The sequence below is a fragment of the Dipodomys spectabilis genome, unplaced genomic scaffold (genome assembly GCF_019054845.1).
Source record: "Dipodomys spectabilis isolate Male_0828 unplaced genomic scaffold, ASM1905484v1 ptg000289l, whole genome shotgun sequence".
In the NCBI taxonomy this organism is placed as follows: Eukaryota; Metazoa; Chordata; class Mammalia; order Rodentia; family Heteromyidae; genus Dipodomys; species Dipodomys spectabilis.
The window spans coordinates 4,690,324-4,714,688 of record NW_024870966.1 but is presented as its reverse complement, the minus strand read 5'-3'; the positions used below and the strand labels follow the sequence as shown (position 1 = coordinate 4,714,688).

Below are 24,365 nucleotides of genomic sequence, written 5' to 3'. Positions count from 1 at the left end.
GGTCCGGCGGAGTCTTACTTCCCCGAAGAAGCAAACACACTGGGCCTCCGAGGAGCCCGGCCAGCCTTCTTCGCAGGCTGCAAGAAATACAACAGAGGGCGCCGAACCCACCAGCGCCATGGCCTTGAATATCAATGTATGGGCCGCTTCCAGAGCGCCAAGTTCCTTAACAACGTCTCCGGCGCGCGCGCGTGCGGGTGGCGCTGCTGGTGGCGGGGGTGTGTCCCCGGCAGACGTGGGGGCCCGGGGCTCGCTCCTCCGGAATCAGGGCGTCGCACGAGCCGTGTTTACTTGGCCGGGGACGGGGCGGAGACCGACCGAGCCCCCCGCCCGGCCGCACCCGCCGGGATCTCACGTTCCAGCCCCGCGCCGCGGGGTGTGAGCGCCGCGCGGGGCGGGGGGCGGGCCCCGCGCGGGGAGGTTCCATTCGCCCTCGGCACGTCACTCCCAAACTTTTCCTCCCTGCGCTTCTCGGGCAAGTCAGGTTGACGCGCCCTGGATGCGGGGCTCCGGGCGCGGGGCTGGGCGCGCTCCCGCGGAAGCCGGAGCGGCGGAGGCTTCCGGGCTGGCGTCGGGCTTTTCAGGTACAAGTCGGGGTGGGGTGGGGTGGGGGTGCGGGTGCCGGGAGGGGGTTCTGAGCGGCGGCGGGCGGAGGTCCGGTTTCGGGCTCGGCTCTGCGGCTTCGGGCCGGGGAGCCGGAGTCCCGGCGGCGGAGGCTGCGCGCAGCCTCACTTCCCGCGGCGCGGAGGCGGCGACGGCCCAGGCAGACAATGAACTTGCGAGCGCGCCGAGCCCAGGCAGGTTTGGGCCCCGCGCTCCTCGCCCCGGCCCGGCCCGGCGGCTCCCGGCATTTTGCGACCCCCACCCCCCCTCCAGTGGGCGGCGTCCCCTTGCCGCCGGTCCCGACCGCTCTCCGGGGGGGAAAGGCCGGCCGGCGGCGCGGCGCGGGGCTCGCACGCCCCCTCCCTGGCCGCGGGAAGGTGGCCGGAGCTCCGGGACACGGGCCGGGCGGTGGCGCGGTGGTGCCGTGGACCGCCCGCCGGGAGGCCGGCGGAGCACGCACGCCGCGGGGCGCGCACCCGCCGGGCCGGCTGTCCCGCAGAATCGCCCCACGAGTCGGAAGCGGTGTCCCCGCTCCGCCCGGCTGAGCGCGGCGGGCGGACGGACGGACGGACTGAAGGGAGCCGCGGCGCCGTGCGCGCGCCCCCGGGGAACGTGGAGGTCGGGGGTCCCCTCCCCGCGCACTTCGGGGAAGTTCCCAGGCGCTGCCCGGGGAAGGTAGGTGGGTGTCCGCCGCCAGCCCCTAGCCCCGGACGCTCGGTCTGTCCGGGCGGGAAGGCGGGGGGCGGGGGAGGCATTGACGAGGACCCCCAGGCGCCGACGCCCTTGGGACTCGGATTCCCGGGAGGGGATCGCGGAGGAGGGGGGGGGTCTTGGGAACGAAGGTGCGGCCGAACCCCGAGCGACCTCAACTTTTGCTTCGGGCCTTTTCTTCGCGGCCCGCCGCCCCCCGCGCCCCGCGCCTCCCCGGGCGCGGGGACTCCGGAGTGGCCGGCGTTCCGCAGCGGCGCCCCCGCCAGCCTGGGCGCGGCGCGGCGAGCCGGCGGGTCTGCGCCGCGCGGCGGGGAGCCCGGCTGCGGGCGGCGAGGCCGTGGGGAGCCGGGAAGGCGGCAGCTCGGCGCGGGGACGGGGGGGGGGGGAGGGGGACGCGGGCGACCGTGATGGGGTGCGAGCCTGCTGGGCTGTGCGTGCCGGTGGGGAGGGCACGGTGGCCGGGGGTGGATCGTGAGGCGGGATGGAGCCCGGCCTGCCCTCCCTCCCCGGATCGCCCGGGGAGGCGCCGGGGCGAAGGGAGCCCGGCCTTGGGGGAATGAATGGAGCGCGGCGGCCAAGCCTTCCGCCTGCTCCGGGCGATCGGGGCGGCCGGCGCGCGCGCCGGTGCCGGCTCGGGATTCCCGGCCTCGGAGATCTCCGGCATCTCGATGCCTGCACGTCCTGCCCCGCGGAGCGGCGGGAGCGGCCGGTGTCGCCGCCAAAGGCTCTGGTTCGGTTGGTTGTCTGCTGCTGGCGGCTGGTGGTCCGCGCGCCGCCACCGAGGGAAGTGGCGGAAGGGTTGGGGGGGGGGGGAGCTGGGGCCAGCTTCGGGGGGCTTCCTGTCGGGGGCTCCTGGGGGAAGCGCAGCACCTCGGTGGTAGCTGGGCCCCCTTTCCACGTCCACGTTGGGTAAGTGCAGTCATCCAGAGTTTTCGGGAGTGAAGTTGTGGCTTTTGAAAGCCACTGGAAGGAGACTGAAGGGGGGACTCGCAGTCCCCCAGCTCCTCTTTTATAGCTGCCATTTCTGACTGCAGGCTAGGGTCGCCACACAGTGCAGCCCCCACTACAGTTCCTGACTGGCGGGATGTCTTTCTGAAGTGGAGTCGCCACTCAAGAAGGCTGGCTGAAGGCATCTGCAGCCCCTCTCCCCCGGGGAAACTGAGGCCTGGAGGAAACTGAGGCCTAGAAATTTGCTCCCAAGTTTCCCTCTCACCACTCTCCACCTGGAGCTCTCCTATGACCCCACCCACTTGCTGCTTTGTGGAAACCAGGATCTTTGCTTCCAGAATTTGGCCCGTAGGGATTTTAAAATATGATTGGCTGATTGATAAATGAAGACACCCAGATCATACATAGAACTTTGTTAAAAAAAAAAATAACATGGGAACGAAATGTCTTTTAATTAGGTTGTTTGTACAGAACAAATTTTCCTGGGAGGAAGATACTTTTCCTTGCTATCTCCTGGATGAATTCAGTTCATCCCTTTTTGGGAAAATGGAGTCAGGAAGTAGAATGGCTCTACCAGAGGTGGACAGCTTGCCCTTCAGGTTCTATCTCTGCAGGGAGCCATTTTCCCCTCTTTTCCCCTAAGGGAATTCAGCAATGACACTGTCCTTTCCTGTGGGCATTTCAGGACAGCAGCGGGCAGGTGGATAGCATTCCTTCATGGAGGGCCGGAGATATTCCTTTGTGGAGGACATGGGCGTGCAGCGAGGTTGGCCCACTATCTGGACCAGGACTCAGCTCCATGGCCACGGTTAGGCTTTCCATTTCCTTCCATACGTTCTCTTTCCTTGTTGCTGCTGCTCCCATCCAGCACCTTCAAGGTGTTAGGAGGAGGAGTGTCATGTCTACATGACTGAGAAAGAGAAGGTTAGTTTCGCAGCAGGCAGAAGCCAGGCTTGCAGGAAAGGTTGGGAGGATGGCAAGCAGCCTCTGCTCACCTGGTGTTTTTAGAAGAATAACCCTGAGTTAAATGCTGGGTCCTGGGCCCCTGGTTGGTTTGAACCCGCAGGAGGAGGAGCAGCTGTGGGAAGGTGCCTGCCAGGGCAGGTGGGGAGGGATGGAGACTGTCTTGAACAGGTGAGCACAGGTCCCCCCTTCAGCCTCCACTCAGTCTTAGCTGGTTGGGTAAAAGCTACGTTGACAGGCCTTGTTAATTTTAAGGCAGTTCTCGAATTTGAGAAGTGCAGTGGAGGAGTAGCGTGAGTTCTCTCCAGGAGTCTGACCCTTGACTTCTTGCTTTGCGTTTTATAGATTGTGTTTATGTATCAGGGAAGATGTCATGCGGGGTGGGGGGAGGGGTGATGCACATTACGGACTGAGAATTGATGGCTGCCTGTCTGACTTGGGGTGGGCTTGGCAATAAGACCTGCCAGGCTCCTGTCTGTGCCTGTGCCTGTGTGTGTCTTGCATTCAGATGCCAATCTATGAACCCTGTAGACAGCGAGACAGTCTAAAACTTCTCATATAGCTTTATTTCCCAAATAGCTCTCCCAGTTGAGCCTCTAGAAGAAGGGGGTTACCATGGGGATTAAGATAGAGTCCCAGCCCTCACAGGATGGAGCAAGAACATCAGTACCAGACAGACAAATGATGCCTAACCTGTGGTTAGGCCTGGGAGGCCTAGACATTTGCTCCAAGTTTCCCTCTCACCATTCTCCACCTAGCTAAGCAAGGGGCAGGGACACATTTGTGTATGAGGTTGGGTGGGGTGCAGAAGAGCCCTTTTTTCCTGATGTGAGAATAGAGGCTCAGAACATGGAGTGGCATGATGGTCTGTGATTACTGTGCTAGAACCTCTTAGAAACTTCCAGATGAGTGGACACTCCCCAGAGTTGGTAGCTTGCACTTGTCCTGATCCCACGTCCTAACCCTGCCCCCCTACCCAGGCAGGCCTCAGCAAGCTTGGGGTTACATTTTTAGCCCATTTGTATGAGAGAAGAGTTTGTCTTAAATTCTAAAAGCAGACTCTATTTTTAAAAGTTGTTGCTGGCTTGGGAGTGTCCTATATCTGCGCCATCATTTAGAGGACGTGACTTTGCAGTGTGTGATTTAGAAGTGACTAGCCAATCACTGGTGAGAATAATGCAGCCTGCCTCTCCTGGTGTATAAGTTGGGAGGTTCAGGTATGATATTAAGTTACTTCAAAGAGTAACTGTTCCCAGACTGGGAATAAAGAGATCTTGTTTGCATTTAGTTGGCTAACTGTTCAGAGAGCATTTCAATGTGTACAGTGCATTTCTTTATTGTTCTGAAGTATTTGGGTTTGCTTTGTTTGTGAAACAGCCTCTCCTTTAAATAAAGCACCAGAACCAAACACTGTATAGCTAGAGACCTGTGTCTGCACAGTGTGAGGGGAGTCCTAAATCTGGTGGATCTCCAGCCTAAATATTCAAGAAGAAAAGCAAAGCCTTTGGGGTTGCTCTGACTACACATAGAATGTGCTAGAAAATAGAGTTGGGGAAGAAGGCAGTTGACCCTAATAGCAGTCATTAGTGGTGTTTCCCAGCTGGCCTTAGGCCAGGCAAGTTTCACAGGTGTATCCTTTTGTCTCCCTTACGGGACCAGGGAGGCTCTGGAAGTTCACCCCTGCTCCCAAGATTTTGCCCACCCAGGTGTTCAGGAGGCAGGCTCAAAGATAGTGGAGGAAGGAGGGGGGGGGGTGGGAATGGGGTTAACAATGGTGATTCCTGTAGGAGAAGGAAGGCTGAATCACCCAGTGGTACAGTGGGGAAGGTGGCAAGCGGGAAGCGGGTTCTCAGTTTCCATCTTTGCAGAATTTGCCAGGGTGTGGCGGACAGGAGATCCTCATTTCTGTTGTCTTCTGGGGCAGCCAGCAGCAGCATCAGTGCGTTCTCTGAAGGTGTGGCCCTGGGCCAGAGAGTCAGCACATTCACAGCGCCGATTAGGGGGAGGCAGAGCTTGTGCAAGTCAGAATTACATAATGCTGGCCGTCCAGCGTCTTCAAGCGGCCTCGGCAAAGTGCAGTGGAAGCCTTGGAGCGACTTGGAGATTGGAGTGCTGCAGGACCACTTCACCCCTCACCCTGTGTCCTATAAAAGGGTTAAGCCCTGCCAGGTGCTTGGCACAGTGCGTGGTAGACAGTAAACCGTCGGTAAACACCGGCTCTTGTGGTGTTCTTTAGTTCTAGAGATTACAACCAAGGGTGGAAGATCTTTCTGAATCCTCTGAAGTTGCATGTCAATCTCTTAATGTATATGTATGGGTTTCTTGGAGCGGTGGTGATCTCTGCCTTAAAAAGCATGAGGAAGCTGGGCACCAGTGGCTCAGGCCTTTAATCCTAGCGCTCAGGAGGCTGAAATCTGAGGATCGCCGTTCAAGGCCAGCATGGGCAGGAAACTCCGTGAGACTCTTATCTCCAGTTAGTTAGCCACCAGAAAATGGGAAGTGGCGCTGTGGCTCAAGTGGTAGAGCACTCACCTTGAGCTGAAGAGCTCAGGGACAGTGCCCAGGCCCAGAGTTCAAGCCCCACAACTGACCAAGGTGTGTGTGGGGGGCACGAGGACAGGAGGAGCCCCTGGTTTTCTTGCAGTCCAGATCAGTTTCCCCTCTCTGGTTGCTTGATCTGTGTGGTCTCTGTCTTCATCTATGCATCTACCCCTTTCAGCCTGGTGGGCAGGCTGTGGACTGTTTTTTTTTGCTGGGTTCCTCCTCTGTAATGTAATTAAGCAGGGAAGGCACCAGGCCACTTTTTGGTGGAAATAGGCTGTGGTAGCTCCCTGTTGAATGTCACATCTTGAATACCTAGCTAAGCCTAAAAGGGTCCTTGGGGTATGGGAGGGAGGCCTCTAGCATAGGACCGGCACTCTGTGTCACTGACGTTTCTAGCACTCATCCTGGTCCAGGCCTTTCAGGTTTCTGAAGAACGTGGGCCTGGCAGATCCTGAAAAGCAGAGGTGTCATTATAATGGAAACTTGGATACTTTCCAGAATTGTGTTTGTGGTAGAAGTCTTGAAACAGCCTAGCCACCCAGGTGCCTGGAAAATACCCCAACAGGGACAGATAATTAGATATAGGCCAGGCACAATTATGTATTTCCTACCCTATGCTGGAGCCTGTTGTTGTACCATTTCCTCTTGAAATGGAATATCCACTTGCCTGGCTTTTTTGCTCTGTGTGGTCCCAAAGAGAGTGGGGTGGCTTTCAGGAGGAAGACCGACCAGGTTGGGGTTCTGCCCTGAATGTCTGTCTGTGTCCTTATAAGTGGCTGTTCCCCTGAGATCGGCCCAGGGCAGCTTTGCCAAGAGGCCCAAGCCGGGCTTTTCTAGTCTGAGAGGTTGGAGAAGGTGTAAGATGTGCTGTCTGTTCTCAGTCTTTGTTGACAGGGCTGGACAGCCTGGCTGCCCTTTCCCATACTGGTGAGCCCTTTCTGCTGGTGGGAGGAAGAACAGCCAATCTCATGCTGTGGTCAGTGGATGTTGGGGTAGGGTAGCATAGGGGTTGGATTGTGCATAGAACATTGGCCTAGGCCACTCATAGAGCCAGGGTTCCTCACCGACAATGGCTCAAGTCCCACTGTGCATCTCTCCTAGACAAGTGTCTTAATCTGGTGCCTCAATTTCCTCATGTGTAAAGTGGAGTTCTCTACCACGTTGAGTGATTATTAGAAGAATACGTTAGGGTTCCATGGAGCTTGTTGGTATGTTGAATTTTGGCTCTGTCCTGGTGTATTTGGAACCTGTGGAGAGACAGACGATGAGGACAAGTGGAGATGAAATGTGATTATCCGTCTGTAGCTGAGGTTGGAGAACATGGCTGAACCAGCGTAGTGGGTAAATGAACTGGGTGCTTTGGCAAGCTGACCTGCCCCGTGTGTGCAGAGCTGGGGATCTGTGGTCTCTTTTGAACTGCCCTCTGTCTCCCTTAGACACTTAGCAGGGGAGGGGCTGACAACTTATGGTGCCAGGCTGGGTGGCTGGCCATATCCAGCTTCTCCTTCCACACTCCTGAGACCCAGCAGACACTCAGATACAGACCCTTCCTCTACGTGTGGGCAGCTTCAGGTGTGGCACCTGGAGAGGTCTCAGGTGGCACTCCCTCCCAGTGGGACACAGTCACATGCTGCCCCGTGCCTGGCCCGTGGTGGGGGTTGATGCCCGGCTCTCCTGGGTATGTAGTGGGTAGAGGCAGCCACAGTGTGAGCATGGTGTGCTCATTCGGTGATGTCATCTGCTATGGGACATTATCTGGCTTTAGGGAGAGAATGTCTGTTTTGCACTTTTTAGAAGACTCACGGTTACATTCTAATGTGAGCACAACACACTTGGAGTGGGGATAGCAGCTCACTGCTAGTCTGGGAACCTTTTCTGCCTCTTCCTTATTCCCCTATCAGGTCAGCACTTTATTATTATTATTATTTTTCCCATCCCTTCCCCTCCCCCCTTTCTCCCCTCCTCCTTCTCCTTCTCCTCCTTCTCCTCCTCCTTCTTATCTTCCCTTTTCCCTCTTTTCCCTTCCTCCATTCCCTCCCCTTCCTTCTCTCTTCTCCCTCTTCCTACCTCCTAGACTCAGCTGATGCTCCAGCCTCAGTCTTCCTAGTCTTGAGACTACAACTGGGTACCTCTGGCCTGTATTTCTGTCAGATGGAGACCTCAGTCTTGGCAATGTATCCTCCTGGTGAGTCTGGATGTGGCTATGTTCTGTCTGTAGTCCTTGAAGTGGGGAGCTCCAGTGCTAACCTGTCTTGATCCTCCATTGTGTATGCCCCCCACTTCCCCCCTTGCTGCCTTGAGGAAACCTGGCTAGCCACTCTGGTCATCTCCCACGCATGCCTCTTGACCCTGTCCAAGTGCGATCTTCCTTCTCTGAACTGCGGCTCCTCTCTGTCGCATTTCTCCTCCTTGATCCTGTCCACATATTCATTGCATGGTGTTCCAGTTTCCTGGGTGCAGGCTGCCTGGCAGCAAAGGGAATGTCTGAGATCGGGGCACATTTGCACAGCTGGAAGCACTCCTGCCATTTGTTGAATTCATTCATGGATTAAAATGATCTTTTGCCATAAAAATGATCCTTCGAGGGCTGTCTTCTCCTAGAGATTCTGTTATGGACTCAGCAAGGAATCCTGATTTTGGTAGCATGCCACAGGAAAGTTGACATTTGCCATTGAACCTGTAAAGAAGTCCAGAGCCAGGAAGCTTAGACTTCCTGGTATCAGGTTTTGGGGCTATTAAAAGGTAGCAACCACAGCTTTTTTCTCTTTTTTAATCTTGAGAGTTTTGGGGGAAAACATGATGGAAATTTAGTTGGTGTTGCAGGAATATAAGCAAGAGTCATCTATCTCCTCAGGCAGGAGGTGGGGTTGCTTAGCAGTTCCTATAGCTGGAATAAATAGCTCCTTTGTTTGGAATGTAAATATTTGCATTAAAAATATAAAGTATGTCCTGGTGTGTATTTTTAGCCACCGTAATTTTCTAAACACCCAATCAGACTATTGGCCTACAGAGGATTCTTTTCCTCTGATTTGTGAACCTGTTTATATAAAGAGCCTTCCAAATATATACACACACAACCCGCGTTTGCTTTGTACACATAAGGAATCTCCAGGGTTTCAGGAAAGCGGGGTGGCCTGGGGAATGTGGGCACTGGTGGTGTTTCCCAGCATACACTATTGATTCTTCTGTCCACTGAATTACAGATATGCTGAGGCTTGAGGTGGAATTTACTGGAGGCCTACAGGATGGTCTAGCTTGGTTTCCTGTCTTGTTCGGGCGCCCAGGATGGGGCTGGACTGCTGCTGGCTGATCTCTATATCCTGTAACCAGGCCCTTGATTTTAGAGGTGCTGTTGCTATAGGAAGATGTGGAGGAGAGGGGATGTTGGGGACTTTTCTGTGGCCTTCTGGAGGGAGTGGGATCGTCTCATTGAGGGTCATTATTGAAGTATGAAGGCAATCCTGTGTCATGTTCTCCCATCAGAGACATCAGGAGCAGGTTGGCTTTTTCAGTTGCCTAAGGAGGACAGCCCAGATCTGTCACATACTTACTTGCTTTTCTGGCCTACTTTGTTCGCTAAGAGGCCAGGGGCTGCTGTGGAGCTGGGCCAGACAAGGGGCATTATTCCCAAAGCTGTCTGTAGGATGGCCCTGTAGCCAGGTGAAAAATGCCTGCCTTCTACCCTACTACATTTCTTGGCTGGATTACAAATTAAATTGACACAAGACAGATGAGCAAGAAGAAAGCTGTATTTAATTACCTGCACACAGGAGTCCCACAAAACAGGGGACTGGAAGAAGGGGTGGGATGGCTAAAGGTCAGTGGAGCTAGAGAAAGGACGAGCTCAGAATCCTGTGGGTGCCTGGCACCACGGGAGGGCAAGGGGGCAGGGACAAGGTGAATACAGGTCAGGTAGCTAATGGTTCTCAGGTGACATTGTTTTGGAGCAGCCCTCAGGAGAACAGGTGAGCCCTTCTCTTCTCCCAGGCAATCTTCCTTGGTTGATAAGAGCCTGGGAGGGGACTCCTGGCATTGAGTGTCTCCTGGGGGACCCTCTCTAGACAGATAGGGGAGCTCAGAGAGTCTCTTTCTGTCTCTTCTTCTTCTTCCTCATGTGGGTCTCATTCCAATGAATCATGGCACATGTCGGTGGCATTTCTTGAATTTCTCCAAACCCTCTATGCCAGTGGGGTATGGTGGCACAAGCCTGTCATCCCAGGTATGCAAGAAACTGAGGTGGGAGATTGCATGAGCTGAGGAACTCCCTACCATGCTGTAGGAAAGTCCCCCTCTCAAAAAAGAACAACCAACTGACCAAACCAACCAAGCTGCCCTGAGGCTCAAATGGAGGTGACTGGGATGGCAGAGGTCAGCTGACTTAGTAAGAGGGCGGCCTGGTCCCCGAGCAGACCCCAGATTGCTGTTGACCTTCCATCTGGCAGAATCCCTCTCGTCATAGGATGAAGGGCTTCTCACCAGTGGTGGTCCTCAGTTCTGGCTCTCCAGGAGACTGGAATGAAGGGCCTCTGTTGACCGCACTTCCCAGCCAGCCTGTGGCCCTTCCCACGGGCAGGGCAGTTCTTTCTTCTTCCACTGAACACCCTGAGTGGGGACCAGGAATCCTCGAGATAGCAGGATCTTTCCTTCTCTGTTCCTTCTCCATCTCCCTCTCAAAGGGCTGGGGTCCTGACTTTGGGAGTGTGTGGCAGGCATCCTTATACTTTGCAACCTTCCCTTCTCTGGGATGCTGAGCCCAGCATGGAAGAGGAAGCATAGGGAGTTGTGGTCTGAGGCAAGGAGAGTCAGGAGTCCCGTGATCAAGATCCACTATGTGCCATCCACTGTCAAGCACACAACTTCCAATTTGCTCCTTTGACTGACCAGGGACCATTCCACCCTTGGATCATATCATATGGGCTTAAGAGCAGGGCCTGAGAAGACCCATCTTCTTGAATATTCTAGGTGTTGCTGGATGGTAGAAACACACCATTCCCTTTCCTGTTTTCTTTCTTTGCCTGATCCACATGCCTTGACCGTCCTCATTGTTCTGTGATGGCATGTGTCCAGTTGTGAAAGTTCATTACCCTGGAAGTGACAGGAAGTAGCTCCTGCTGCTGGGGTGTGCTGAATTTACCTGAGAAAGTTATCAGCAACACCAAAGGGGGGGCTGGAGGGCCTGCAGAGGAACGAGAATGGTATCGGCCTGACATTTCGTGTCATCTTAACTCTGAGAAGCTATTTATACCCTTGATAGCAGTTTCAGTAGAAATTAGATAAGGCAGGATATACTGAATGGGAGAGCTGCAGCTGGAGAATGGAACCTCTTTGAAAGAAATGTCTGAAAAACTGAAACAAAAATCGTGTGTTTGCTGATCGGTATTTGAAAGTCTACATGTCCTTTACATTATATACAGTTTGGCATCAGAAACCAGATGAGCCTCAGTGCTATCTGAGTGATCAAAAATAAATTTGCTTTCAGCTGTTACAACTGAAACAGATCAATAGGAAACTGCAGACCTGCCCACTCTGCAGTTAGCAGGGTTTTGGTTTACAGGATGTTTCTGCCCACTGAACAGCCCCTTGGATGGCTCAGGAGTCTGCAGAACTGGCCAGCTTCTACACACACACACACACCTCACATGCCACACATGTACATACATGCACACATATCCCACATGTACCCACATGAACACAATACAGGCATACACATACACAACACATGTATATACATATACATGATACACATTCAAACTTGTACATATACACACATATACAGGTACACAGATATATTCACACACATATCCACAAATATATATAAAAACACAAGACTGTCATGTGACTGGTTTTGGAAATGTTATAACAGACCTTCCTCAACCCGTTCAGATTATCCATTTCTTTTTTTCGTGGCGGTGGGGTTTGAATTGAAGACCTTATGCTTGCCTGGCAAATGCTGTACTACTTGAGCCATGACCTCAGCCTTTTTTGCTTATTACATTTATTTTCAGATCAGATAGCAAGTTTTTACCCAGAACACAGTCCTACTTCTGCCTCCTGCATAGCTGGTTCTAGGTGTGAATTACCATGCCTGGCTAATGAACTAGCTTTCGTGAGATTCAGTTTACTTGATCTATAATTAAAGTATGCAATTCCATGTTTTTTTAAAAACAGATTGCAGATATGTGCATCATACTAACAACAGTCAGTATTATTGTCACCTTAGAAAGAAACTCCATACCCTTCAGCTGTACATGCTGGCTCCCCATTCTCTCTCCTCCACTCCCCAGCCCTAGGCAGGTGCAAATCTTTCAGTCTTGACTCAGTTCCTCTATTTTAGACTTTGATGTAGACAGAGCTGAAGAGAAGGTGTTCGCTTGTGACTAGCTTCTTTCACTTTGCTTGGATAATCACTGATTATCTCTGGTGTGGGGTGTGTACTCCATCCCTTCTTAAGACCAAACAGTGGTCTATGATATGGGGAAGACCACTGCTTTATTTTTCCATTTGTCTATTGGTAGGTATTTGTTGTCTGCATGCTTTGGCTCTTGTGAATAATGCTATTTTGAATGCTTGTGCACTGATTTTTTTCATGTGGACATATGTTTATATGTTTCCATCTCTAGGGTAATGTATATATGTATATGTGTATATCTATATATATAGATATATATGATATTTTTCTTCATCTGGCTGTAGAGAGCTCTTGAATCTCAAATGAGGTCCTGATTCCCATTGCTATGATGGTTGCTGAGATACTGACTAGTTTGAGCTGTAGAGCTGAGAGGAACTAGTGAATATAGTTCAGATCTTCCTCTCTCCCCTTTGCCAGTACTGAGGTTTGAACTTGGGGCCTCACACTAACTCAGATTGCTTACTTGGCTGGTACTCTCCCACTTGAGCACACTACCAGTTTAGCTTTTGCTGGTTATTTTGGAGATGGAATCTCATGGATTTTCCTGCTTGGACTGGCTTTGAATCACACACACCTCTGGATCTTAGCCTGGTAAGTTACAGGTGTGAGCCACCAGCGTCTGGCTTGGACTATTTATAGATGGGGGAGCTAAGGCCTAGCAAAACCATGAACAGTTAGAATTGAACCTAGGTTTTGGAGTTCCTCCTGCACCCCTAGTAAAATTCCAGGCTGCCTTTTCTTTCTCCCTGCCCCCTCCCCTTCTCCTCCTCCCCCCTCTTTTTCTGGGTGAGTCTGGGATTTGAACTTAGGGCCTTGTACTTGCTAGGCAGGCACTCTCTACTTGAGTCATACCCTCAGTCCAGGCTGCCTTCTTGATTGACTTGGGTAGTAGGCTAGGGTTGGTAGATAGATGGTGGCCGCCCACTCTAGCCCATGGTTGTGACCCCCTGATCTGACACAGGCCTGAGAATGTGTCCCATCCTCCCCCAGCTGGAACAAGAGCCACAACTTGTGGCGCCAGCATCTTTCTAGTTCTTTTCCCCCCTGCAGCAGCCGGAGGCCGCTGCTCATCCGGGGAGTAATTAAATTAGGAACCAATTCAGAGAATGAAATTTTATCTGATCTGGCCAAGCCCATAAACAAGGGGCTTGTGACTCCAGGATGCATTATGAAGTTGTGCTCTAAAGAATTGCAGTGAGCTGTAGCCTTGAAAGAATTCTGTCGGAGCTCCAGCTGCAGACCTCCCTGGCTGGGGGTTTGCATAGGCTGAGGATGCAGTCCGGGGGGTTTGGCTTTCAAGAGCTTTGTGTCCAAGTCCTATTTGGGTCCCATGAGGTAGATACATATGCTTTGTGGTTGGAAAGTTCTCTCTGCTTGGGGACCTTCTGTCCAGTCCTCATGGAGTGGCTGCTGTTCTGGTCTATTCAGAACACATTCTATGGTCACATCTGCTAGCCTTGGCATCTCTGTTGGTGATGTATTGAGGAAGGACGGGCTGGGATGTGTGATGACACAAGTAAGAGTAAAGAGTCGCTGTACATCACTGAGGCCGGAAGCTGAACAGGTACCGGAAGGATGCTGCTGACTGCGGGTCAAGGGGAACCTTTGATGCTGTCAGGGAACCAGGTAAAAATCACCCAGAGGATGGCAGAAGAGGCAGATAGAACTGAGAGGGGAGAGGGGGATGAGGAGTTAAAACTGTGTATTTCTCAAAAAGACCCTAACAGACCCATGTCAGGTAATGGTTAGTGGTCCCCTAACGCACCTTCACAACTGTAAGATAGCAATTTCGGTGAGGCACCAGTGGCTCACACCTGTAATCTTAGCTACTCAGAAGGCTGATATCTGAGGATCATGGTTCAAAATTAGCCCAAGCAGGCAATTCTCTGAGACTGTTTTCTCAAGATAAACAGCCAGAAGCTGGAAGTGGAGCTGTGGCTCAGGTGGTAGAGTGACATCCTTAGGTGAAAAAGCTAAGTTACAGCACCTGGACCCTGGTTCAAGACCTGGTCCTGGCACACAACATACACAAAAGAAGTCAGTTTGGAAGGAAATTCAGTTTGGGAGGAAAGTGATCTGCCATTTGCATGCTACACTGGGAACCCCATGAAGGCTTTGGAAAGAGATGCTGGGGCCTTGTTGGTCCTGTTGAATTGGGTCTTTGGAAGTGGGTCTTGGGTGTGTGTCTAGGTATGTGGTATGCATGTGTGTGCACACATGTGTGGACCTGCATGTGTTATGCTCTCTAGCTAACACACAGTGCTGGAACTTGGCAGCAGTTATACTTGGTCTTCCAGGACCATCTCTGGTTCCTCCAGGGCAGAGCTGAGGCTCACGCCTCTCTTGTTCTATTTCTGGGCTGAGACTTCCACTGCGACTGGTTTGGGTCCCAGGTCCAGACTCCTCAGATGTAACGCACAGGTTTTCTTTCATTGTCACTCTCTGTAGCGAGTGCAGGACTTTAGATGGGTTTTTCCTTCTCTTTGAGACTCAGTATCCCCACAGTGGCCAGGCTGGAGGCACACGCATCGCCTTTGACACGTGGCAATCTAGAATTGCCTCCTTTCTGTCTTGGCCACCAGAAGGTTCTGTATCCCTTTGGAGCAGGAAGGGTGTGTTACTCAACCTTGTCCCCAGGGCCTATGCTATGGGAAAGAGACTCAGAGCAGTGGTTAGATGGGTGGACAGATAGGTCAGGGGAAGGCAGGAATGGGTAGGCGTGTCTTGAATCCTGGAGAACCTTGTACCACGATGCACTGATAGCTCGAGGTTTCCTGATTGTTCTGTCCCCTTCCTGCATGCACTTTGGGGCCTGGGAGACCCTACAGGGTTTCAACTTGGGAGCCGGACCTTCCTACTTCCCATCTCTTCTGGATCCGCTCTGCCTGTCCTTCGTATAAAGGCCGTTTGTCCTGGGAACTTATCACATCACATGTTGAACCCAGAGAGTTAGATAGGTCTAGTGTGGACACAGTATCTGTTCTCCTGGGGAGAGGCAGATAGTGGACAGGCTACAGATCTTGGGGACAGGGATTCCTAAGTGCTGGATGAAGGAGGGCTTGATTGTGGCTTGAGGACAGCCCTACCAAGGAAGTGACACCTCGACTCTGCCTTCAGTGGCAGGAGGTACCACTGTGTGAGGCATGGGCCAATGACAGGCCATGCAAGATCCCAAGAGGAGGGGAGCCAGACAATGAGACGAGGCAAATGATGCTTGTGAGAGAGACTCCCGCTGAGGGGTGCCGGGGGTGCTCTCTCTTGCTCTCTACCTTTCAAGTTGCTGCTTGTCGTTCTCTCCAGTTTTCCTCTGGCTGGGTGAAGAACACCTGTCTGAGGCTGGCTGGCCGGTAGCTAGGGCAGAGTTTCAGAAGCACAAGAGACAGCCTTCCACTGGGGGGGCCTTGTCCTGTCTGGGAGGGGGTTGTCTGCAAGCAAGGCTAATTTTATATATGCACACGCGTGAGGGGGAAGTCTTGGGGTGAGCAGCTGAAACCACACTCGTAAAAACAAGACCGAAATAGTCTGTGCTGTCCCCGAGCCTGGGCTGTTCGTTTGCCTTCAGCCGCACAGGCAGCTTGATTCTGGTCCCTGGTGAGGGGTGAGGTGTAGAAAACTGCACTCGTGTGGCCCCCACCTGACCATCATTTTACTGTACCACCCTCCTCCAGGACTCAAATCTCCTTAAGCCTTCTCAGGCAGAGGTTCTTCCTTTCTTCCACTCTGGCTTCTAGAGGTTTCTTCATCTCAGTAGCATGTTGGCTCTTGGAAGGTCTTTCACTAGGCCAGCAGACTCCAGGCTGCCTCTCTGCCCCAGCCATCACCCCAGAAACTATCCCTCTATGGGATAGTACTCTGGCATCCTGGGTCCTATATCCAGATGCCTTGAACCATATCCACATGAATGATAGGTCTGAAAACCGTCAGATCCTCAACAGAATGTTGACCTCCTGTCTCCACATCGAATCCCGCTTTGATACTCACTGGACCTTCTTGAAGGTGTAACATTACAATATTTTCCTAATAGGTGTTGGTCAGTAGTTGTAGCAGTATTAAACATTTTATGTTGTTGGCGGGTAACTTTTAAGCTGTAAGTAAACATCCCTGTGTGTTTATAAATGGAAAGATAAAATAGGATCCCCTCCCCGTCTTGAATAGAATCTGGATTGATACTACATCCAACATTGCATCCTTCCTAAGTTCATGCACCACCCCAACTTCCTGGAAGCTAAAAATCTGTCCAGAGTCTCCTTCACCTCTTGGCATTTCTAGAGGCTGCTTCCTAATTTTAGCTTTTTATTTTGAAAAATTCTACACTCACAAGAAGTTTCAAAAATAGTACATATTTCCTGTGTGGCCTTCACCCGGCTTTCCAGTGCCACAGTATCTCCATCGACCTGTGACAATGCCCTGGACGAAGCTGCAGGCCACATTCTGCCACCTTCTAATTCTACTGAATCCAGGGACCCGTGGTACTTTGCGAGCAGCTTAGAATTACATAATTCCAACATTGTTGTTTTATCTTTTAGTTGGTTTTGGATGCCTTCCACTTGGCAGTGAATTAAAATTAGTTTCCGTCCGGTTAGCAATACTAGAAGAGCCATCTTTAATGCACTGTGTGTGTCTCAGGGGCCTACATGGTGTTTTGGGGTGCCTCATTCCTGGGTGATTTTTGGAGATGGAACCATCGAGAGCAGTTAGGTGGAGAATGAATGTAGGACAGGGAGAAAGAATGTAGGACAGGTTGCGTGAGCCCAAGTTCTGATCACAGTGCCCACATGCTTGGCATATTTAGTGTGAGCTAGATATCATCTGCCTAGTTTCATTTAATACTCTCAGCAACCTTTGTGGTGGATACAAGTTAACACTCCAGTTTTTTTTTTTTTTTTGGGTCCGGTCGTGGGGCCTGAACTCTGGGCCTGGGCGCTGTCCCTCAGCTCTTCAGCTCAAGGCTAGTGCTCTACCACTTGAGTCACAGCGCCACTTCCGGCTTTTTTCTTTTTGCTTATGTGGTGCTGAGGAATCGAACCAAGGGCCTTGAGCATGCAAGGTAAGTGCTCTACCACTGAGCCACCTTCCCAGCCAACACCCCAGTTTTGTACAAGCAAATGCCAAATCAGAGGAGCTTGTCCTGCCCAAGTTCCTGTGATTGGTGGAGAGTTGGTGGGACTTGAACCCAGGCACTCTGAAGTCCGAGATGGCTTAGTTGCCTCACAGAGCTCCTTCTTGGTTCGAGCCTGCCCACTTTGGGTGTCAGTGCTTACTGGCTGCTCTGTGTCCTGGGGCTGCTTTCCTGACTTCTCTGAGCCTGTCCAGCCCTTTGCAACTCAGCACAGTGGGGTTTTCTTGGTGAGCTAGAAACACACAAAAGACAGGCAAAATTCCTGCCCTGCCTCTTCTAGGTACTTTTAAGGATGGAGAAATTTCTGCAGCCTAATTAGGTTTGATGGGAACCTCAGTTCTAATTGAATTAGGCTCTGGTGTATTTTAATTAAACCATCTACAAACAGATTTCTTCAAGATACAAAATCCCTGTTTAGTAGGCTGGGCCTGCATCTCTCTTAGTCAGCTCAGCTCTGTGCCAAAGGGATTCTCATCCTGACCAGAAGACTTACAACTGTGTGTGAGTGCATGTACATGTATATGCATGTGTGCATGTGTGTCTGCGCATGCGTGTCCCTTTCTCTTGGCCTCACAGGCAGTGTTAATTGTGAGATGTCACCAGCATGGCATTTAAGGGCTTTATCTGCGTAGGCATAATTGATTTCACATTCTCTTCCAAGGAAGGGTAGGATGGAGCCTGTTGGTAAATGGTATTTAAACTGTGCAGGCTTGGAGACGAGTTGTAAAAACTAACAGAGCAGGGCACTGGTTGAAGGGCTTAATTTTCTCTTCAGATTGTGGATGGAGCACATCACTCAGACAAGATAAAGATTTTCCCATTTATAGGGGCTGAGCGGGTGTAAACCTCAGCTCGTAAATTTCTCCAATGACCACCGGCCTGGCCTGAGTGGCTGTGGGAGGCTTGGGCTCTGGGGATGAATGTGTGATCGCATTAGTGTGATAAATTAAAGGGCCCCACGTTAAACAGAAATTAGCAGCCAGCTCTGCATTAGAGAAAATGCTCCTGGTGGGGGAGTTCTGGTAAGCTAGACTAATGGAAGCCACTTCTGCTAACCTGGGCACATGGAAGGTTCTGTGTCTCATTCTGAAAAGCTCCTGGACAGGATGATGAACTTAAATACAAGGTGCAGCGCCATTCTCTAAGCATTTGTCTGTCATGAGAAGAGCTTCTTGGATGTGTCCTCTCTCTCCTTTTAATCCCAACTATTTAACTCTGTATCTGTCTCCAGCAGCAGTCATATAAATCACTGGACCCAATGCAATGTGATGATATGAATCCCTTATTTAAGAAGCATTGAAGGTTTGGGTGCCAGTGGCTCACACTTGTAATCCTAGTTACTCAGGAGGCAGAGATCTGAGGGTTGAGGTTCGAAGCCAGCTCAGGTAGGAAAGTTTTTGAGACTCTTAGCTTCAGTTCACCAGCAAAAAGCCAAAAGTGAAGGTGTGGCTTAAGTGGTAGAGCACCAGCCTTGAGCAGAAAAAGTCAAGGGTGAGTGTAAGGTCCTGGGTTCAAGCCCTAGTAACTGGCACAAAACAAAAAGCATTAGGAATTTCAAAACAGGTACAGCAATGCATTGAATCAAACAGAGAGAGGTCCATTGTTGTACTGGATCACTGGTGGACTGTCCAGTCCTGGCTTACGGAGCTGCCTCTGGGACCCTTTATAATACTGAAGTACTGGATTTAGGGCACCCTGGGAGAGTGGATGGTAAACGACCTGAGAGCAGAGGTAGTGTGCCAGGCCCCTGGTCGAGTACACAGGTAGGAAATGCTTGCATTGGGTGAGTCAAACACGCTCTTGGTTCATGTGGGGATTCCCCGTGGCTTTCAGGGCCCACGTGTCAGGAATCTGGAACAATCTACCTATGTTGTGTTCAGAAGGGACAGGGACAAGGACTGAAATTCTCTAATGAGCACTGACAGCTCTGCATTGAGAAGAGAAAACCTGAACACAAAATTTGAAGATTTTGTGTGTGTGTGTGTGTGTGTGTGTGTGTGTGTGTGCACGCGTACAGAGAGAGAGAGAGAAAGAGAGAGAGGAAGAGAGGGAAAGAGAAAGAGAGAGAGTGCTCAAGTCTGTGTCTTTCCCCTACAAAATGGAAAAGACTGTGATGGGTAACATGCTAAGGTGGTGGTTTTGTCCATGGCTCTGTGCCTCCATAGCTCTGTAGCTCTGTTGCAAGTGTGGGAAGCTAGCTTTTCTTCTTGGCTTTTCATCTCTCTTACGTTCTGTTCAAGCTCTGCCCTTTTGAGTTGGGTGGGAAGCCCTTGGAGACAGCTTAGGATTTCAGAGGACACTGGAAATCACTCCCGTCACTTTTGGATCAAACCAGCTTGCAAAGTCAGGAGGTGGGAGTTGAGGGCCTACTCTACATCTTGGAGCAGAAGTGAACATTAGCCAAGCCTTCCCTCCCCTGAAGCAAATGGGCTTAGATGGAGGCTCCCCTCCTTTGTGTTGAGTCTTTGTGAGCTCAGGAGTCCAGGCTTGGAGTGTGTGTGTGTGTGTGTGTGTGTGTGTGTGTTGGAAAAGGGGGGGGGTTCCCCTTTCCTCTTGGAAGCCAGAACAGTCAAGAGTAGCATCCAGGGCTGACTGCCAGAGAAGGGAGATTCCAGCCAAAGGAGAGCCCAGTCTTTTCAGACTTGAAGTTGGAATTGAGGATCTTGAATGAGGATTAAAGTTAGCTGTACATTGGTGATAGAATTGACACTCTGCTCAGAATCCATTGGTGCGTTCCCCACCATGGCCACAGAACTGCCTCACTGGGAATGGACTGTTTTTCCTCCATGATTTCTGCCTGTGTCCTCAGCTTTTGTAGAGGCCAGCAGACAGGGGAACTTGGAGGGAGGAGGAAGCCAGGATGCGGTGCCATGACCGCATTGTCACAAGTTAATGAGCCTGAATGGGACTGTGACACTTGAAGAAAGAAAGAAAGTGTCTTTTATGCCTCCAGGCTGTGTGGAGAAAGCAGGGCAGGAAGCCAGCCTTTGTGGGCCAGGCACAGGGAAGTCTGTGTTGTACCTGGATGTGTGGAATTGGATCCTTTCAATCATTTGAGAATTCAGCCAGGGCCTAACTTACTCAGCGAAGAACAAACATAGCACTTGCATGTTCAGGCTGGTTTTATTTATCTTTCCTGTTAAGACATCTACAATCACTGTTTTAATTTTTTTTTTTGCCTTTAAGTCATAAAAAGGAGTTCAATTCAGCCAATCAGTGTCTAAGTACAATGCTTCTTGATCAGTGTCACTCCTTGCTTTGCTACCATTGTTCTCCCCATCTCTTTCAATCCCCCCCCCATTTTAAAAGAAAACAATGCTAAGACTCACTATACTTTTACTGTACTTTTATTATCTAATGTGGGACTCTGGAAGAACTTGAGTAAGTCTGGTTTTAAAATATTGGTGAAAATATATTGATGCACAAGTCACAAAGAGAGAAGGAGCAAACAAGCGACATAGGGAAAGACGAATGTGCCCAAACCATTTCACTGTCAACTCCACAGGGCAGGGTGCCATCTGCCACATCCACCCACTGAGCCCCAGGCTGGCACAGACACACTCTGAAGAATCTGTTAATGAATAGTGAGCCAGGTACTAGGTTTCCATTAGGACCTTTGAGTTGGTGGTCTTGGGCAATGGTCTCAAATGAAAGGAACTGATAAAGATAGAAAAAATCAGACTTTCATAAGCCAGGCACTGGTGGCTCACACCTATAATTCTAGCTATTTAGGAGAGTGAGATCTAAACCGTGGTTCAAAGTCAGCCTGGGCAGGAAAGTCTATGAGATTCTTATTTCCAATAAACTACTCAGAAAAAGCTGAAAGTGGCAGTGTGGCTCAAGTGGTAGAGTACTAGCCTTGAGCAAAAAGCGGCTCAGGGACAGCACCTAGGCCCTTAGTTCAAGCCCCATCACTGGCAAAAAAAAAAGAAGAAAAGAAAAGAAAAAGAAAACACTGTCATATTCCACACATTGTGGCCTGTGTTTAATATAGCTGAGTCAGTCTCTCCAGATCTCAGATGCAGATGGCTTGATACCTACTTATAGAGGAGGCAGTTGAAGTTAGGTAACTTGTCTGGCGTCACCCAGTTTGCAGTGTCTAGGCACTTGCCCCCAGTGTCTTCTAGACTATGGGAGCCATAGGGGCTGAGGAAGTAATGCCACTTATCAATGGCCAGCTGTTGTTTAGGATGCCTTGGTGTCTCCAGTCTGATCCTTAACCCACTGAGGGACAGGGACAGATGATCAGCCAGGCTGTGGGAGGCAGGGGTGACAGGTCTTGCCCCATCCTGCCCCTTTTGGAATTTAGAGCCTAGGGGTAGACCAGATGGAAGTTCTCAGTTGACAGACTAATTTTAGTTGGGGTGACCTCCACAGAGGGAAGGCATTCAGGGTGTGGTATGGATGTCCTTGTCCAGTTAATACAGTGAGACCTCTGCGGGTGGGGGGTGGGGAGGACGTATCACAGGTCTCTGGTCATAGTACAGGGAACTTGGACAGTCTGGGTGCAGAGGAAGCTCGGAGCCCAACGGCTAGAAGGGATGGCCCTCCCCGTCCCCGGGGAGACAGGACCTGCAGGTGTTCTGCAGGTGTCAGCTATGGGGAACATGAGGGTAGGGATTACAGAAACCCCCAGAAAGGCATCTGGACCTGTGGTTCTCCTGCTGAGAGACCAAGCTTGACCCCTTGCACATGGAGAGTGGGTTGATCGCCACAGCTAGCCAGTTTCTCCCAACCATTCCCTCTCTTGCTTGCCCCGAGAATTGCACCCGCTGGTTGAGAGGCAGGTTGGGTGTCTCTTGTAGACTACACCCAGGGGACCTGAGTGTCTCTCGTCCATAGTTAGGGTTCAGGAGGCTTGTTTTCTTTCTTTTTGGGGAGATTTGGGAGAGTTGGGACATCCTGTGGGAGTAACTGTGAGGGAACCGTGGAAGGGCTGAGATCTTCCTAACCCCGGGTTGCTGGCCTGTGAAGCCAGGGTCTGCCATCCTGGGATGGAATAGCAATTCGCCATCTCTGAGGGAAGTGAGCGGGCTTGGGCTCACTTTGGGTCATACCCATTTCTGCCCCAAGAAAGTCTTCCGTGGAGGGAGGCTGAGAAAAGTAGGTGGGTGACATCCCCGCCTGGGATGTCTGCTGGGTGGCGGTCAAGCAGAGCAGCGCCTCTGGCCTCCTGGCTGAGTCTGGGGAGGGTGGTGCCCTTTAAGACTCTGGAAATCCTTGAAACCTGGCACACGGAGGTCATTAGCTATCTGACTGCAATCTGGGTCATAAAATGAGCCTTAAGTGGTTCTGAGCTCTGTTAAACATTATTAAAGGGAGGAAGCTTTGGTTTGGCACCTCTGAAGGGAAATGGGCATCCATCTGATGGAGTGCTTACCTTCAAGGTCAAGGTGCAAGGGCAGACGCTTAACTCCACCCCCTCTCGCTTTAGTTTTGCTATATTTATTTTTAGTTTGCATTTTATTTTTTTTTGGCAGTGTTGGGGGTTGAACTCAGGGCTTTACACTGGAAAGGCAAGGAGCTCTACTTAGTCCATATGCACTATGTTTAAATAACAGAGAGAGAGAATCTACTGTTAAGTGGACAGCTTGATTTTTGTGTTCTTTGTGCTAGTACTGGGGCTTGAACTCAGTGCCTTTTGCTCACGTTTAGCTTTTCTGCTTAAGACTGGTGCTCTACCACTTGAGCTACACCTCCACTTCTGGACATTTTCTTGATTAATTGGAGCTCAAGATTTTTCTTGAGCTCAAGATTTTTCTGTCTGATCTGGCTTCGAACCCTGATCTTTAGATCTCAGCTTCCTGGCGTGAGCCATCAGTGTCCAGCTTGATGGTTTTTATTTATTTATTTATTTATTGTCTGTCGTGGGGCTTGAATTCTGGGGCTGGGCGCTGTCCCTCAGCTCTTCAGCTCAAGGCTAGCACTCTACCACTTGAGCTACAGCGCCACTTCTGGTTTTCTGGTGGTTTATTGGAGATAAGAGTTTCATGGACTTTCCGGCCCGGGCTGGCTTTGAACCACAATCCTCAGATCTCAGCCTCCTGAGTAGCTAGATGACAGGTGTGAGCCACCAGCACCCGGCGATGGGTTATTTTTTATAAACAGAGCAAACCTGTACAACTACCACTGGGGTCAGGCATCTGAGCAGCACCCAGGAAACGCCAGGCCTCTTTCAGGTCACTGTCCACCTCCCCCAAACCCAGAGAAGCCTCTTTTCTGACCTCCACAGCTCAGGCTTGCTTTGGGATTTTATGGAAATGGGTCCTTCATATCTAGGTTTTTTTTACTTCAACACTAGATCTGTGGGATTCTTCCTTGGCCTGTTTGTTTGTTGTTATAGCTGAATTACCCTGGCCCATTTCTCCTGTGGGCAAACATTGTGAGATTTCCACTTGGGATTTTACAGATAGAACTGAGGGTGTGCTAGCTATCTTTTGATCAGCACAGGATGCCTTTCTGCCCATATGCATGAGTAGAAGGCTCACCTGGGATGAGTCAGCTTAGCTTCAGGAGATGCTGCCAGCCCATCAAGCAATCATACTGCTCTGCAGTCCCCAACAGCAGTGCAAAAATATCCCAGATGAGGAAATAAGAACCTGGGCAAATCATAGATGAGGCAGACTCCCCTGGTCCTCTGCCCAACTTCCCCAGAAGAAAGGACCTTGACAGACGACCCCTGGATGAACAGGGGAATGAGTAGAGAGAGTCTCCAGAAAGGTGGGCCTGTCCTTATTGGGTCTCTGCACATTGGACCGTGCTGTGTGCCAACCTGGGGGTGGGTTGGTTAGTCTCCAAGAGCGCAGAATCAGCGTTTTAAGCCCCTGTGCTTTTGGGTATGTGCTGGCATTGAATGAAGGCTCTAGATCAATCTTTGAGATGAAAGCGGTAGGGCTGGAGCTGCTGTGATTCTCTTTCCTGGAGGGAGGGCCTGGGGCTGCCACATGCACTCAGTAGCTCAGGAAGGAGGGACTTCAGGAGATCCAAGAGAAGACTTTACACTTGGGGTTTTTCCCAGCCCTGGCGGGTGTAGTAGATCTGGGCAGGTGCCCTTGAGAGGCTTACTTC

The 24,365-nt window shown here is 51.2% G+C and overlaps 1 protein-coding gene across 2 annotated transcripts in view; it reads left to right on the top strand.

Annotated features, from left to right (window-relative positions):
* Positions 1-393: 393 nt before the first annotated feature.
* The window catches only part of Chst15 (carbohydrate sulfotransferase 15), a 78,688-nt gene continuing 54,716 nt past the window's right edge, over positions 394-24,365 (top strand). Inside the window, exon 1 of one of the 2 annotated variants that reach the window (XM_042701440.1) lies at positions 394-584. The gene's annotated coding sequence lies outside the window, so the exon portion shown is untranslated. Of the gene's footprint in view, positions 585-1,247; positions 1,279-24,365 lie in introns of those variants that run through there. The other variant, XM_042701442.1, reaches the window with a different exon arrangement.